The sequence below is a fragment of the Haliotis rufescens genome, unplaced genomic scaffold, assembly GCF_023055435.1.
Source record: "Haliotis rufescens isolate VD_foot unplaced genomic scaffold, xgHalRufe1.0.p SCAF_4, whole genome shotgun sequence".
Classification (NCBI taxonomy): domain Eukaryota; kingdom Metazoa; phylum Mollusca; class Gastropoda; order Lepetellida; family Haliotidae; genus Haliotis; species Haliotis rufescens.
The window spans coordinates 28,949,457-28,967,472 of NW_025964112.1; positions in this window are offsets into that span (position 1 = coordinate 28,949,457).

The window sequence follows — 18,016 nt, forward strand, 5'->3', positions numbered from 1 at the left end:
TTCCTGATTGGCAAATTTTACCACTATATTTCGCACTGGGAATAAATGTGCTTATAAAGTTCTGCTTTCAGATGGAATTCCAAATAGGAGTCAGTCAGGCTGAAATGGCCGATTTTGCTGAAAAAGAGCGTCCCATCTGGCCTGATGAGGGCATGACTTGTGCCGTGCCGGGGTGCAACACGATACACTTTTATAAATACTGGCAGATGGTGGACCATTGGGTCTGTGCACATCGCCCCAAGCATAACCTCAGGGAGTGCTCCATCTGCCAGAGAGTGTTCCAACGGAAGCAAGAGGCAGAGCGGCACGCAAGGACTCATTCATTGCCAGGCATCATAGCCACCGTACAGAGACGGAACCGCCGATTCCACGATCCTCGACACTGCCTTCTTCCCCGGAGAGACCCTGTTTCAGGGACTAGAAGAACTGAAGGGGAACAGGCTGCCCAATCACGGTCTTCGCAGTCAAAACGACGCCTGAGGCGCGAGGCTCAGGAGGAAGAAGACCAAGAAACCTTGGCGAACTTCTCCAGTGATTGAGAAGTTCACATTGTCGCATTTTGACCATATTGTATGGGCCTGAATCCTTTTATATATTTTTAATATACTATACAGGTTTTTCTATATATTTACCCTTGTTGATCTATTAAGATTTGTTTTGTTCTTGTATTTTTGAAGGGGGCAAAAAGGGTAACTTTTTTACTTAAGGGGGGGGGGGGAGAATGTGGTCGACTGGGGGTTATTGTGGGTAAACATATATATATTTAAGAACGTCGGGCGTTGGTTGGTTTAACAGGGAGTGGAACGGCTGACGCAGTACCTATCTTTCTAGTCCTTGTGTAGAAGCTTATGCCCACGCCGACGTAGTGGCTGCGAAGGCGCTTCTTGCATGCTCGGCTAGGTGGAAGCCATGATTGGGAGAGCCGAGATGTAAGGAGCGTGTTCGTTGGTTGTGTCTGTTCTCCTGGTCACATGGTCCGCATGTTTGCTTTATAAGCCTACCCTGGGTAGGGAATTGTCAGTTGTCACTCACCAGTATCTGGTTAGGTACGGTCGACTCCCGCATCCTGAACCAGGATAATTTATTATTTATTATAGGGCTTTTGTTGAGATGTTAGATTAAGAGGTATGGGTGGGGGAAAAGTAGAGTAGGTATTTAATAGGTTTGTTTTATAGACATTTTACTTTTGGGAGTTAGAGGGGTGGTTAAGAGTACAAGTTTAAGTAATTAGGTTGAATAGGTTTACGTAGGTAGTGAAGGGGGAAAATTACGTAGGTTATAGATAAGAGAAGGATTTTGCGCCTGGTTTTTTTTCCCTGTTAAATAAACTTTAAATCCAACGTCATTCTTTGTGTTTTGTTTATAATTAGAATTGGTAAGCCGTTCAGGAGCCTCCTAGAACGTAGAGACAAAAGAATACTGCACAGGGAGAAGAGAACACAACGCAAAACACAGCAGTATAACATCTGACCTTTTGTCAACTATCTCTATAAGTCTACTGTACTGGGTGCCTTTTACAGGCTTTAGAGGGCGCCTATTACATTATCAATAACAATTTCACCATTAAGAAATACACAATAACATTTATTACATTACAAAAATATAATTATTCTTTTCAGTATTTCATTCAGTTAAGAAAATATATAAGAAATATAAAATACGTGAATGACAACTCACATCTCTCGGATCGAACCGGCAATCTCTCTCTCGCCTTTGAATTTTTACAACTGATAAAACTGTCAACAAAGTGACGTCAAACCGGAAGTAGTCTCTCGCACGAGGATACGGTCGTTGCAGGGACGTAGGAAAATTGCATTCCACCAGTGACAGAAGTTATCCTACTTCGTGTCACGGCTATGGCCATTTTGATGGTCTAGATGCAATTTTGTAGCCATATAGGCAGATTAAAGCCATTATGCTACAAGAAGTAGTTTCGTGGAACAGACTCACGAATATAGGTCACGTCACACGAACTATCATGTTGCCAAATCGAAATAGGTGATTTAGAACGTGTTCACATTTTGTTTTTGCACATTAAACAAACAGTCAGTAAGATCAGTGGTGATATGTGTTAATTCATGTGGCAAAAACGTATATCTTTACGGTTGTATGCTGTATCATGTACAACATGTACAATATGATTATCTCACTGTATACTGACCGAAATATACAAAAGGCTTGTACATTACATCCCCTTAATCATAAACCCCCTTTGGGCTGTGAAGCACAAAATGATTATTAGAATAAATAAGTGTGGAAGAGGGTATGTTGTCAGGGACAACCTTAGAGAGTCAATTGACATGCCCATAAACAAAAACGAAATCAAACTAAAACAGGATGCCCAAAAGTGGCTTAGTTATGTCAGGTGTGCTGTACAAAGATCACCAACGACCAGCTTTATCAAATTGTCTGTCAAAACCCAAAGAAAATCGCTCAACAATCCTGTCAGCGTTCAGGTGCAGATGAATGGGCACAACCAACACATGAGTAGTAATACTCACATTACTAGGTCAGTCAGTCCCCGACCACCACCACATTATGCAACCAGCCACCCAAGTGCAAAAACTGCTCCCGAGTTTCTTGCAGAGAAAACAGCAACATATGGTGTACAATCTGCAAGAAAGAGGGTCATTCATCCTTGGCGCCAAAATGTCCTAAACACATTAATAAAATGCCTACTCAGCAATCTGAATCTGAATCTGTCCAACCCAATGAGGTCTAAAAAAGCAAAGCAACTACTGATCACTGTACTGAGCAAACAATGGAATCTGCGAGCACTGAGCAAACAATGGAATCTGCGAGCACTGAGCAAACAATGGAATCTGTGAGCACTGAGCAAACAATGGAATCTGAGAGCACTGAGCGAACAATGGAATCTGTGATCACTAATCCGCTTGCTCACAGACACAAAGTCACTGCAAAACGCAAGGGGAAAAAGAGCCAAGCTCCCCACATCAAACCCTATGCCTTTTTAATACTCAAACTGAGGCACACAGCCAACAAGTCAGTCAAGGCAAAGAAAACAGCAGCTCATGGTAGACAAAAGGCTCAGAACACAAACAAAATTGTAGAGTCCATTGCCACGGCATTGATCCAAATTACAAGCGGGAAAATGAGTGCCAAAGCCAACTGCATCCTCAAACTGGCTTCCAAAATACTGAAATACAAAGGAACAAAGAAACAGTTCCAAAATAGTGTATGCCCTAAAACTCAATAAACGCTTATCTAAATGATCATGGACTTGCTTTTATTACAGTGGAACGCAAATGGCCTTTAGAGCAACGCCAATGAACTGAACTAAAAAAATAGGTGATAAAGCCGCATGTCATTCTAATACAGGAGACTTTACTCAGCGAAAAAGCCAAATTCACACTACCTTGGTACACACAATATAGAAAAGACAGAAAAAGACTTATGCCTAGCAACAAGGGAGTAGGGACAAGGGACTTATCAACCTTGTTCACGACAGCTGTACCGCCAAAAATATTAAATCAAACATAGGAAACCTTGAAACCCAAGTAATCTTGCTAAAACTGGCAAATGGAACCAGCTCAAATGGGATAATCCATGGTGACTTTAATGCCCACAGTCCTTTAGAGGAAGACAGGAATGATTCATGCAAATATGGCAAAAAACAGAGAAATGGGCTGAAGACGACAATCTCATAACTGAACAACAGCAGAGTCAACATTATGACCATGTCCAAAACATGTGGAGTTCAACTGACCTCACAATTGCAACCAACAACCTCGCCACACATTGCCGATGGCAAGTCCACAATGACACTTTGGAAGCGATAACCTTCCAATTATCACGGAACTGTTCTGGGTGAACAATACCTTCAAAATGACGTGCTGGTTTTCTTGGGGAATTAGTCAGCAAAGAGCCAGAGTCACAGGAGACTAATCACAATTTTATTTTCAAGAACAATTAACAATTTACAATATCTTAGAATATAACTTAGGGTGCCACAGAGAGTCGGTACACACTCTGGGCTGTGGGAGAGAGGTCTGCTTGGTAAGAGAGTCAAACCCCTTCTCTGCCTAAAACCTGCCTACAGTATGTATTTAACAAAAATTTAAACAATAAAATGGAATGTGATTGGATGATACACGATTGGTTGTGTCCTAAGCTAAATGGATGGCTAGACAGAGGGGAATACTAAATCCTGTTTATCCTGTTGGACTGGCACTAATCTTGTTGACATATTTACTGGATGCTTTGAAAGAAATTAGGGTGTCACTATAGATGAGCTTGTATGGGGGCTAATCCTTAATGCACTATAGACGAGCTTGTATGGGGGCTAATCCTTAATGAGTCTTAATTGAAGTAATGTTATTCTAATATACCCCGGTAAGTGATGACAGATATACTTAAATAAATATCCTTTGTCTGGGAGATGGGATCTTGATACCTTTGGCTAGCATTTATCTAAAAGCTTCAAATCAATTAAACTATGTAGACGTAACTCTTGTCTTATTGAATAGTATGTCTAGAAGACGCGCTCCCATTACCTTAGGCTAGCAACCATCTAAAAAGCTTTAACTGAAACTACTGATATTTTATATATGCATTTTACCTAATGATAATTATTACTTGCTAAACTATAATTATATGAAAGGATGTATAAATATTACGCCATGATAACTCATAAAAGCACTTGATGTAGATCTAATTATTATAAGATAACTTAGTATAAATGTTATCCCATGATAACTTCCCCTCCGTCTGAAAAAGTTTGGACCCCAAACGTGTAAAAATAAAAATAATTAAGGCTTAGATGGACAATGTATAAAGTTAAACTGGTAGTAGTGAATAATAATTATTATAGAGTCTCTTTGATATAAGGAAACATAATATAAAAATGCTGTCATAAGGGGTTCTGGATGTGGAGCTGGCTTGTCTTGGCACTCTGTACTGGTGGTTTTATGGGTGATGTAGGAGGCCTTGAGTTCCACATCCTGGATTGGGGTTGTAAGGTAGTAGGCTGTGTCCATGGAGGTTTTACATGGAAACAAAGAAAAGAGAGTTAGCATGTTCAAATAATATGTCATATATAAATACTTCCTCAGTTTGTCTGTAATAACTAGAAAATAAAACAAATATGATAATTATGATGTAAAAGATCAGTGCATAATTATTACTAAACGGTGTCATGACCAGGAAGAATGTATTGGCGGCAAATTACAAAGGTTTATCATGAAAAAAATAGTAATATCCTTCTACTTTTGGATACAATCATTAGACACATTATATGTGCATGTGCATATAACAAGTGCATTGATTTGTTACATTAATACGGTATACAAAAGGTGTATATCATTGTTAGTTTTCGTAACTATTTGGTTTGCCTTTTCTTTGTTTTGGTTCATTTCGGTTGTTAAGTTTGCTTTATTTGAATTTGGTTTGTTTCGCTTTGATTTTCCTTCGGTTCAATGCGATAGGGTTTGGTTTATTTTGCTTCGGTATGGTTTGGGTTCGATTCCCAGTATGGTTTGGTTCGCTTCGGTACGGTTTGGGTTCGATTCCCAGTATGGTTTGGTTCGCTTCGGTACGGTTTGGGTTCGCTTCCCAGTATGGTTTGGTTCGCTTCGGTACGGTTTGGGTTCGCTTCCCAGTATGGTTTGGTTCGCTTCGGTATGGTTTGGTTCGCTTCGGTACGGTTTGGGTTCGTGTCATTTCACTTCGGTACGGTTTGGGTTCGCTTCGGTACGGTTTGGGTTCGATTCCCAGTATGGTTTGGTTTGTGTCATTTCACTTCGGTACGGTTTGGGTTCGCTTAGGTACGGTTTGGGTTCGATTCCCAGTATGGTTTGGTTTGTGTCATTTCACTTCGGTACGGTTTGGGTTCGCTTAGGTACGGTTTGGGTTCGATTCCCAGTATGGTTTGGTTTGTGTCATTTCACTTCGCTTTTGAGATTGGTTGATCAGGTCAATGCTCAAAATTTGTTGTGATACAAATAACTCAGATGATCAGGCTGATGCCATTTGTTCTCAACTGGCGACCCATAGTGAAAAGACTGGACACAAGAAAACATAACAAGATACAGCTAATAGCTGTTTCGTGATTTGCACCGTTTATTCAGGAGATTTTGTATTTTGATCAAGAATATGTGCAATTGGCAGATATCAGAATATATGGGGAGTAGATCACCGTATGGTTGAGTGGTACCACATTCTGTGTAATTCAGATATGATTCACGGTAGAAAAAGGTGTTGATATTTCCAAAGTCTTTATGTGGAAAAATACCCCTTTTGGATTTATAAATTGGTGCTTCCTCTGGATCGTATGGAGGATTATCTTCTAGACAGGACCAATTTCGGAGATCCTGCCAGCTATCATCAAGGTAGCGCTGTATGAGGTGGGGAGGAACACTTTCAAAATAGCATGTGTGGACAGTATCAGGATGTTCTTTATATGAGACCTTGACATAGCAGTCTCCTTGAATAATTTCAATGCCCAGAACTCTTTCTATTTTATGTTCTACTCTTCGTAGGTGTTTGGGAAAAAACGGATGTGGTTTGACATTTAATTCTATGCATGGTTTGGTGTTGTCTTGCTTGACATTTCCTGACATTGTATTCCCTGACAGAACAATGACTGATTTATTGTCTAGTGCTGATTCCTTTTGGTCCAAAAACTTATGATTCTTCAGTGGACGTTTTCGTCGTTTTCCTGACATACTTCTTTTGAGGTGAAATTCTCTCCGAATGGAGTCTGGAATGCTGCTGCCATACTCCCTTGTGTTTCCTCTTTCTGGATCCTTCCATTTTACTCTGTAGTAGATTTTGCCATTAGCTCTCTTGGAACTAACAATTGAGTGGATGTCCTCTGGATTGAAGACCTGAGGGATGTCCTTGGTTTGATAACCTGATGTTGGACTTGGAGGTTGTACCTGGCTGTCGTCGGGTTGTTTTCTGGATTTGGGCTGGTGATGCTTACTATTCACTCCTCTTTTCCCTTTATTTACCTTTTCATTTACCTTGGTTGGAGCACTAGGACCTGGTGTGGCATGATTTTCCTTCATGGTTGCCGTGGGACTGGTAGGTTTTTCTGTTGTACTTGAAGCAGGGTTTTTCTTCTTTGTTGGGGTCTTTTGCTTCTGACTCTTGTTGCTGGAAGTACCTGCCTTTGTTTTGGAATTGACCTTCTTACCTTTCTGTTGTGGAGGTGATTGATCAGTAGCCTGGTAAGTTGAACTTGTTGATGGGGAATTGTTGCTGTCAAACTGAGTATCATTGACTGGTTCCTCGTTGTCATCCATGACTCCTGAATCTATGTCACTGGGGTTATTGAGGTATGGTTCTGGAGGATACTGTGGATGATCAGCAGGATCAAAATATGGCTTCAGACGGTTGGCATGGACCAGTGGTTTGTGTATTTTGTCATCAGAACTTCGGCGCAGTTTGTAGGTATAATTTGGACCTGTATGGATGATATAATAGCTACCATACCACTTTTTGGTTAATTTGTTGCAAAGGCCTTTTTCAACTTTTTGACAGTAAAGCCAAACTCTTTGACCTGGGGCGAATTCTGGTTCTTTAGCATTTCTATTATATTGTTCTGAATACACCTCCTTAGCCCGAGCAGTGTTTTCAGCTGCGATTGTTCTAGTGATTTCAAGCTCCTCAAGCAAATTGGAAAGATAACTTTTGTTATTGTGGCCTAAATTTTCTTTTGGAATTAATGATACATCTTGTGGAGCTCTCATTTCCCGGCCGAAAAGCATAACATATGGGGATTTTTGAGTTGATGAATTTGGAGCCATCCGATAGGCCATCATGATGCCAGGAATGAAACGGGGCCAATCATTTTGAGACTTGTTACAGTAGGCTCTTAGTGATTGATTGATATAAGAGTTGAGCCTTTCTACACAGCTGTTAGTTTGAGGATGGTATGGGCTGGTATGGGTAAATTTAATTGCCAAAAGTTCACAAATTGCTTTGATAAGTTTGGACATGAAGTTCTGACCTCTGTCTGAAATTAAGGTCCTTGGAGCGCCATACCGACAAAATATTTCTCTGACGAGAACATCTGCTACTTCTTTGGCTTCTTGGGTCCGAAGTGGAAAGGCTTCACACCATCTAGATGATGCATCTGTGATGACCAAAATGTATTTGTACTTATCTGGTGTTGTTGGCAGGGGACCGAGAATGTCAACGTGCCATCGGGTGAAGACCTCTTCTACAGGTAGTGGACGAAGTGGTGCCTTCTTGCCATGGTAGTGCCTCTTGGTCTGTTGACATACCTCACATGTCTGGACATAAGTAGCAATATCGCTGTACATTTTGGGCCAGTAGTACTTAGGTCTCATGGTGTTGTGCATCCTTTCTTTCCCATGATGGCAACCGCCAAACTGAGTCATGATAGGATTGCAGGACTTGATTTCTGAGGGTTCTTGGGACTGCCAGCTGTTTAATGAACTTGTCTGCGTGGCCTTTCTGTCTTTGTGGAACGAATCGGTATAGGATGCCTTCATCAATTTCAAAAGTATTGGCTTCAATAAGAATCTTTTGACGATCCTTTTCATTTTGTGGAAGGACTTCATCCTCTTTGTAGTCAAAGATTTGGATGAAATCTGGACAAATCCTTTGTAGGTGACGTAAATTTGGATGTTCTTTTATACTTACTTCAACCAATGTGTCTTGGGTAACATCAGCATTTGTAGCATGTAATGCTGCGACAACATTAACTGGTACTGACTGATAATCCTCTTCATATTCAAAGGTGACTGACCAATGTGTTGTCTGTGTGTCTGATTCTAAGTGATTGACAATAGGTGTGCAAATATCCTCAGTCTGAGTTGTCTGTGTGACTTGTGTGGATGAATGGGTGTTTGGCAAGATTGTGGTACTGCTAGTTGATTTGCTTTGCTGAGTTGAAGTTACTGAGAAGACTGTTTTCTCAGCATCTTCTTCTGTCTGATCATTACAGTTAATATTTTCCTCATATTCCCTACGTGAGAGAGCATCGGCATTCCCATTGGCTTTGACGCTGCGGTGAACAATGTCAAAAGTGTAGGTAGAAAGTTCCAAAGACCATCGTCCTAACCTACCTGTGGCATCCTTGATGGATTTCAGCCACTTCAATGCTATATCATCAGTGTAGACTGTGAATTTGGAATTTGCAAGGTATGGACGAAAGGATCTAATGGCTTCAACTAGAGCTAAGCCTTCCTTTTCTGTAATGCTCCAGTTCTTTTCGCTGCCATGAAGAGCTCTACCACCAAAAGCTATTGGATGTTCATTATTCTTCTCGTCTTTTTGACTCAAAACAAAACCTATGCTCATATCACTGGCATCAGTTGCGAGAAGAAATTCTTTGTCAAAATTTGGATAAACCAGAACAGGTGTATTGCTCATAGCATGTTTGAGTGTGTTGAATGCCTGATCACACTCAAGTGACCATTGGAACTTTGGTTTCTTTCCTACTTCTGCCTCTGAATGCTTCTTTAGCAAGGCATTCAGTGGAAGCGCTATGTGAGCGTAATTTTTTCACATACTTCCTGTAGAAGTTTGTGAGACCTAAGAAGGAGCGAATCTGCTTTTGTGACTTGGGCACTGGAAAGGTTCTAATTGCTTCAATCTTTTTGTCATCAACTTGAACACCTCCACATGATAAAACATGACCCAGAAAAGATACTTTGTCCGTTGCAAAATTGCATTTGGATGGCTTTAGTGTTAATTTTGCCTGTTTCAGATAGTAAAATACTTGCTCTAAATGTTGAAGATGCTCTTCAAAGTTTTTGCTGTAAATTATCAAATCATCAATGTAGATCAGCGCAACCTTAAAAAGCAATTTTCGTAGCACTTTGCTCATGAGCTGTTGAAAACAAAGTGGAGAATTTGTCAAACCTTGGGGCAATCGTTTGAATTGATAAAGGCCTTGATGGGTGACGAAAGCAGTTTTATGCTTTGAATCTTCATGTAATGGCACTTGGAAGAAGCCATTAGCAAGGTCTAAAGTTGAGAAGATCTTGGCTTGTGCATTGGCGATGTTATCAACAACATCATCAAAAACAGGAAGAGGCCATGACATTGGTAAAGTGACAGAATTCAACTTTCTGTAGTCACAAACAAATCTATATGAGCCATCACGTTTCTTGACTAGGATAATTGGAGCTGAATACATAGAAGTTGACTCCTCGATCAAATCATACTTCAGAAAATCATCTATAAGTTCTTCAGTGACTTTTTGGAGATGAGGAGATTGACGATATGGTCTACTCTTAACGGGTGGGTGGTTGCCAGTGTTAATGGTATGATGGTGCAGGTCAGTCTTACCTAAATCTGCAAGACTTGTTGAAAACATGTTTCTATTTTGTCCCAAAAATCTAAGTAGTCTGTGTCGTTGGTCTGGAGTCAGTTGTGTATTGGTCAAATCAAATCCCAACTCCTGTGCAATTTTGACATAATCCCTGGTGTCATTGTCTCTCTTCTCATTGTCGGTGTTAATGGTACTGATGAATGGTTGGTCAGAGCCGATTTCAAAAACAGAGTCTTTGTCAATGTAACTAAATTTGCCTACAACTGTACCCTTGTCAAGAACCTTTTCTTCTTGGGAGGGATTCATAAGCCTAAATGTAGCAGTCTTGCTTTTTGATTTAGAAAGAGTTCTACCGCCTGCTACATTAGAATGAGCAGTGAGGGAAGCAATGGGTTCAATGAGGATGAGGGAATCCTCTTTGGTCTCTGATAGTCTGACCTTGAAATGAATTTCACTCTGAGGGGGGATGTAAATCTGATCTATTGTTTTTGCTAATCCACTAATCTCACGCACTGAATTGGCTATGAAATTGATATATTGCCTATCTGAGGTGCTGTTGTTGAGTATCAAGGAATGACAGCTATAATCTAAGACTGCATCATTGTCATCAAGGAAGTTCTCACCTAGTATCACTGCCTTCGGCAGTGTAGGCAGTACATAGAATCTTTGAGAAAATTCCTGATCCTCAATGACAAAATCTAACACAACTGAACCTAACACTTTATGCAATTCGCCGCCAACACCTTTTACCTGTGGAAAGGGTGAGTTTCCAAGAGTAAGGTTTTCAAAAGCTGTGCTCAGAAAAGCAGACGAAATACAACAAATGGATGCCCCTGTGTCTACTAAACAATTTGTTGTTGTTGTGCCAAATTTTGCCTGAATTACACTTTTGGCAAGGGGCGTAACTAAAGACACTGTTGGAATTTCACTTTCAAAGTTACTTTCCATACCAGACTCCATATTTGCCATGACACCTATTAGTATGTACCGTACTAAATTAAAGGATGACAAGAAATCAACAATGTATTACTTACAATATTTGAAGACTTTTTCTTCCTTTGTTGGTGTCTTTGGAGGAGTTGGTTGTCTTTAATCCAGTGTTGAGGTCAGAGGTTGATGCAGCTTGCTTGTTATTCCATCAGATGATCACAGTTGGACATGTCCTCCAATGGGTTCTTGTAGCTGGTCGTAGTTAGTTCCTGGACTCTGTGGTTCCGAAAACGATGATTCTCCGCCAAATTATCACAGAACTGTTCTGGGTGAACAATACCTTCAAAATGACGTGCTGGTTTTCTTGGGGAATTAGTCAGCAAAGAGCCAGAGTCACAGGAGACTAATCACAATTTTATTTTCAAGAACAATTAACAATTTACAATATCTTAGAATATAACTTAGGGTGCCACAGAGAGTCGGTACACACCCTGGGCTGTGGGAGAGAGGTCTGCTTGGTAAGAGAGTCAAACCCCTTCTCTGCCTAAAACCTGCCTACAGTATGTATTTAACAAAAATTTAAACAATAAAATGGAATGTGATTGGATGATACACGATTGGTTGTGTCCTAAGCTAAATGGATGGCTAGACAGAGGGGAATACTAAATCCTGTTTATCCTGTTGGACTGGCACTAATCTTGTTGACATATTTACTGGATGCTTTGAAAGAAATTAGGGTGTCACTATAGATGAGCTTGTATGGGGGCTAATCCTTAATGCACTATAGACGAGCTTGTATGGGGGCTAATCCTTAATGAGTCTTAATTGAAGTAATGTTATTCTAATATACCCCGGTAGGTGATGACAGATATACTTAAATAAATATCCTTTGTCTGGGAGATGGGATCTTGATACCTTTGGCTAGCATTTATCTAAAAGCTTCAAATCAATTAAACTATGTAGACGTAACTCTTGTCTTATTGAATAGTATGTCTAGAAGACGCGCTCCCATTACCTTAGGCTAGCAACCATCTAAAAAGCTTTAACTGAAACTACTGATATTTTATATATGCATTTTACCTAATGATAATTATTACTTGCTAAACTATAATTATATGAAAGGATGTATAAATATTACGCCATGATAACTCATAAAAGCACTTGATGTAGATCTAATTATTATAAGATAACTTAGTATAAATGTTATCCCATGATAATTCTCACCTACATAGGTAGTTCACCTCAATTAGAGGAACAGCCCGCTCCTCAGCCCACATGGGAGTATGCAAAAGCTGATTGGCCCAAATTCAGGAAGGAATGTATATCATTAATTAATCGTTCTGATACAATTATTAATAATTTTGACCTAAAATACGGTCATATATCATGCCAAATTATCCACTGTCGCCTTAGGCTCGGCTGCAGTGACCTAAACTCTGATAAGTTTAGACGACATGTATCAGACATATCAGACTGCACTTGTGGGTATCACTTTGAAGACGCAATTCACTTTTTCTATACCTGTCAAAATTACCATAATATCAGAAACACTATGTACTTCTACACACATGGGTATGATTTAAAAACGGTATTACATGGCAATAGTTCAGTTAGCAGTTCTACAAACATGACTATTCTTAAATCAGTTCACGATTTCATTGTTAAAAGCAAAAGATTCGAGTAGCTTAATTTTATGCATGTAGTAATGGAAAACTGCTATATCTTATTTCACAGACACCACTTGTATTGGCTTCATATATTTCATTTGTGCATTTAGTATGTTTATGTTTAGGACTATTTTACATATAATCTGATATATAACCAGCTGTTGTAAAGTTATTACCTGGAGAGGTATTTACATAAGCAAGTTTTGCTTGTTTACCGATCCAGATATCTTTTGAAATAAAAATATGTTTAAACCAATGTATATCATGCAAATCCTCAGTAATTGCCTTGGAAAATCCTGATTTTATTTGCCGAAATCTCACCTCAGCATTTACTGCCGCAGCTGAAAAATCAATTTGTGGTATCATGGTGGGACAGGGAAATAGCAAAAGCTAGGAGAGTGAGAAAGAAAGCCCCTAAATAGGCTAAAAAGGGATAAATCAGCTTTTGCCCAAGTCTGAGCAGCCAGGACAAACGTAAGACAGCTCATAGACGATTCTAAAAAAGAGTTGAGGCAGACGTTCTGCAAATCTCTAAATGAAAAAACAACTGCTAAAACAGTCTGGAACAAAATAAACGTAATCAGGGGTAAGCGTAAACCTACAAAAATTCCCAAGTTAGCCAACGCCCATACAGTCCAAGAAAAGGCTAACATTTTATCTGTGAACTTATTTGCCAACAGCAACAGAAATTGCAGCAAAGAATTCAAACAGGAAAAATGCCTATGCTTTAGGCATCAAAAGGATTCAAACAGGAAAAATGCTTATGCTTAAGGTATCAAAACAGCCGCAAAGCAAGCATCTGGTATCAATAGACCATTTACCGATTTACCAATCTCACTCACCTCAAACATTTGCAAATCTATGGAAGCCATGGTCACAAAAAGGCTCATGCCTCACCTTGAATCTGGCAACCACATCAAACCTGATCAAAGGAGCTTAAGGAAGGGACACTCATGTCTAGATCATATTCTAAGACTGGAAAATGAAATAAAAAAAGCGCAGTTGAACAGACAATACCTAGATGCAGTATTTCTGGACTTCAGCAAAGTCTTCAACATGGTATGGCATGACAGACTCCTTACAAAACTATCACAAAATGGAGTAGAAGGGAACATGGCATACTTCATAGACATGAGACAATCAGTTAAAATAGGGAACGATCAATCTGATCCTATGTCACTTGACAATGGCATCCTACAAGGCAGTATTATAAGTCCAACCCTATTTAACATCATGATCAATTATCTCCTACCCAAACTTCTAAATTCGCTGATGACGGAACAAAATGTGTAAAGCACAGAGATATTTCACAAATCCGAAAATAAACTCCAGTCAGCCCTCGGCAGAGTAGATCAATGGTGCAATAAATGGGGGTTCACCCTTTCAAGTGAAAAAACTGTTGGAGTTTTATTTAAATGCAGGGGAAAGAAGCTATGATAACTTATCTTTCCATAAAAGGCAAACCAATCAAATTCGAAAAATATTTCTAGGGGTGATCCTTGATCAATACCTTACTTGGTGCAAGCATATAGAATATGTAGAAAACAGATTTGAAAAAGACCTGAACGAATTACGGGCACATTGAGGGACACTCACCTTGCCTTTCACTCAGCATCAAATAATGTCTTGAGCCGCCTCGACAGAATACAATACGAAGCACTAATGCTGGCCACAGGTGCAGCAACAGACATTTCACCAGAAGCACTACAAGTAGAAACAGGAGAACTCCCATTGAAACAAATAAGAGTGCAGGCAATATTATCATTCTGAGGACGCACATCAAACCCTTTGGTGAAAAAGATGTGGTAAGACAAAAACACCTAAGAGGAAGCCCTAGCTCGGAAAAAAATCCCTCACTAATATCACTGGGATATTATACTCTTCAAAACAAGAAACCCAATACGGATATTTTGGGCCATGCAAACCATTAGTCCAGAAACACGTACGATTCGGAAAAACGCACACAGTGCCTTAACAAAAGGGCCATGGAGCTGCATGTACTGCACGTGCAGCAACCCTTATGAACAGTATTTAAGTGTAGGGTTTTTGATTGCCTGGCATCTGCGTCAATCGAACAATGACAGTTCAACAACATGCCAAGATTAACAGAAGTGCAAAGAAACAACGTCAGAGGCCACTTGCAGGCAGGAGAATCCCGATCAGCTGTAGCTAGGGTTTATTTTAGCGCCCAGCACCATCACAAGGCTATTGGATCGGTTTCAACAGCATGGGTCAACACGTGATCGGCCAAGGTCAGGACGACCAAGAGTAGCCCAAGATTTTTACATCCCACTGCGCCACCTACGTGAAATGAGAACCAGAGCCACATCAACCACATCCCAAATACCCGGACTGCACAGAATCTTCAACCAGACCATATGAAACTGTTAAAGAGCAGCAGGTCTTCAAGCAAGACGTCCTGTTCGATGCATCATAGTGAGTCAACAACGACTGCATTGGTGTCGTCAACATAGGGTATGGCCTCAACTGCAATGGAAAGATGTCCAGATCAGCGACGAATCAAGATTTCTCCCCTGTCAAGGGGATTGAAGAGCACGGGTCTACAGACGTCGGGGAGAAACTGGAAACGCTGGAAACTGCGTACAGGAAGTGGACAGGTTTGGTGGGGTTAGCGTTATGACATGGGCAGCTATGTCTCATCATGGAAGGACAGGTTTGGTCCATATTCAGGGCAGTCTTACGGCTCAACGTTACATCAACTAAATTCTCCTACCACAAGTCCTTCCATTGCAGCCAACGGCAACGGTGTATTCCAGATGGACAACGCTCGACTGCATACAGCATGGATCACAAGAGCCTGTCTACACAACAACAACGTTGATGCTCTCCCCTGGCCCTCCAGATCCCCGGATTTGAACCCGATAGAGCGGCTGTGGGATGAATTGAACAGACAACCACCATAACAAACCCAGACTTTGCAGCAGTTAGCTTTTGCGTTGCAGGACGAGTGGGCTACCATTCCCACGGATGTGATTCACATAATCGTTTCTTTCATGGGCAGGAACGTTGCTATATAATTTCAATAATCTTGGACGCGACGTTAAACCCCATTTCACCTCACCTCACCATGGGCAGGAGATTTCAGGCCGCTATAGATTCCAACAGGGGACATACGCATTATTGATATTAGCTGACCTTTACCTTAGACTTTTCCTATGTACCGATAACTGAGATGACTGCTATCACCAAGTGTTCTCTGCACAACATTTTTGCTCAATACCTATGGTTCCTTGTATAAATGTATTTTCCTACCTCACACAAATCTGGTTTGCGTTTCTCTTTTTTGAAGAGTATAGTTTAACGTCAGAAGTCACTAAAAAAGACAACGCAACCCGACTACGATCAGTAGCTATCACTAAAATTCAAACTACCTGGGACAGCTGGGCCCATATATACACTGATGGATCCAAGAATTCTATCAAGAACAGTGCTGGTTACAAATTCATATCCACAGCTCCAAACCCCATGCGCGTTCGGTTCGCCTGCCTGATGGCCAGTCTGTATTCACTGCTGAATTGGAGGCAATTCATAATCCACTCAAAATCATACCGGAACTACCGAAAGCAAAGGCAGTCATCCTATCAGACTCACTATATGCACGTCAAGCCATCAGCGGCAGAAACTCAAACTCCAGGCCAAACAAAGTCAATAATATTCCATACGAATATACAAAACTATCGGACCAAGGGCAACAGGTGGAGCTGTGTTGGATTCCATCATTCCTGAAAATGAGAAAGCAGACACACTGGCTCTAGACAAAGCGGAGATACAGCCTGTTCCCTTGACATAAAAAAGCAAAGTTAAAGCCTCCATAGCCCAAAGATGGCAAACCCAGTGGGACGCAAGTAAGATCAGCAGATGGCTACACAAAATTCAACCCAAGATCCACCAGAAAAGCCATACTCATACTCAAATGAAAGGAAAGTCGATATTCCCATCTTACGCCTCAGAATCAGTCACAAAAAGTACTATGACAAGGTTAGTCCATCTTGCAATCAACCTGAATCCATTGCTCACTTGTTACTGGAATGTCATGACCATGTCCCAGCCCGGGCTTGGCTACAACAAGAATTGCATTTAGATCTGCTACCTGTCGTAGATCTCCTAAAGCCAAGAGATGCAATGGTGAAGTTGGAATGATACAAAAACTGCCGTGACTGATTTCCTGGAGAACACTTAGAGCTTGACAACTCCCAGTCCTATTGTCAAGTTCCGTGTCTATAAGGACTGGTCTCTGTGCTGGATGCTGCAAAACAGAAACTGACAGATAAAGAGGGACTGCGTGTTGCTAATGACAACACACAGAGAGTGATGTGAGACAAGAAGTGTGCTTATACCACACATGGTCAAGGCGAGGGAGGGGGGTAAGGCGGCGTACTTGACAAGTTGGTTATTGAGGACAAGATATACACACCAAACACAATGACATTACAGAAATGCGAAAACATAATTCCAACAGCACTGATAGTGTTCAGATAATGAATTCGACACAGGGTAAGCGCACAGCATACAACGTTTATTATCCCCCTGGCATATAATGCGTGGGATATAGCGATCAGCCAGTCTGTCTGTCCGTCCGTCTGTACGTCCGTATTCATTTCCTTTTCCGAGGCAGAACTGAAAACAATTCAGTGTAGTTTGCAAATCTATCAGTCACATACTGAAGTTATGCCTTTTGCTATTTAGGAATTTTAGAATTTTTTATTTTTTACGTTTCCATGTCAACAAGTTGGACTTAGGTTCTATACAAGTGGTGTTCATTTCCGGAGCGCAACTCAAAAACCGTTAAATACTTTCTTACAAAACTTTGCATGTCTACCAGGCACCTGCTGAACTGGTGCCTTTTGCTATTTAGGAATTTTAAAAGTTTTTATTTTTTACGTTTCCATGTCAACAAGTTTGACTTAGGTTCTATAGGGTTGAGTTCGTTTCCGGAGCATAACTTAAAACCCATTCAAAACTTTCTAACAAAACTTTGCATGTCTATCAGTCTCATGCTGAACTGGTGCCTTTTGCTAGTTGGGAATTTTATAAATTTGTATTTTTTACGTTTCCATGGCAACAAGTTGGACTTAGGTTCTTTTAGGGTGGTGTTCGTTTCCGGAGCGTAACTCAAAAACTGTTAAATACT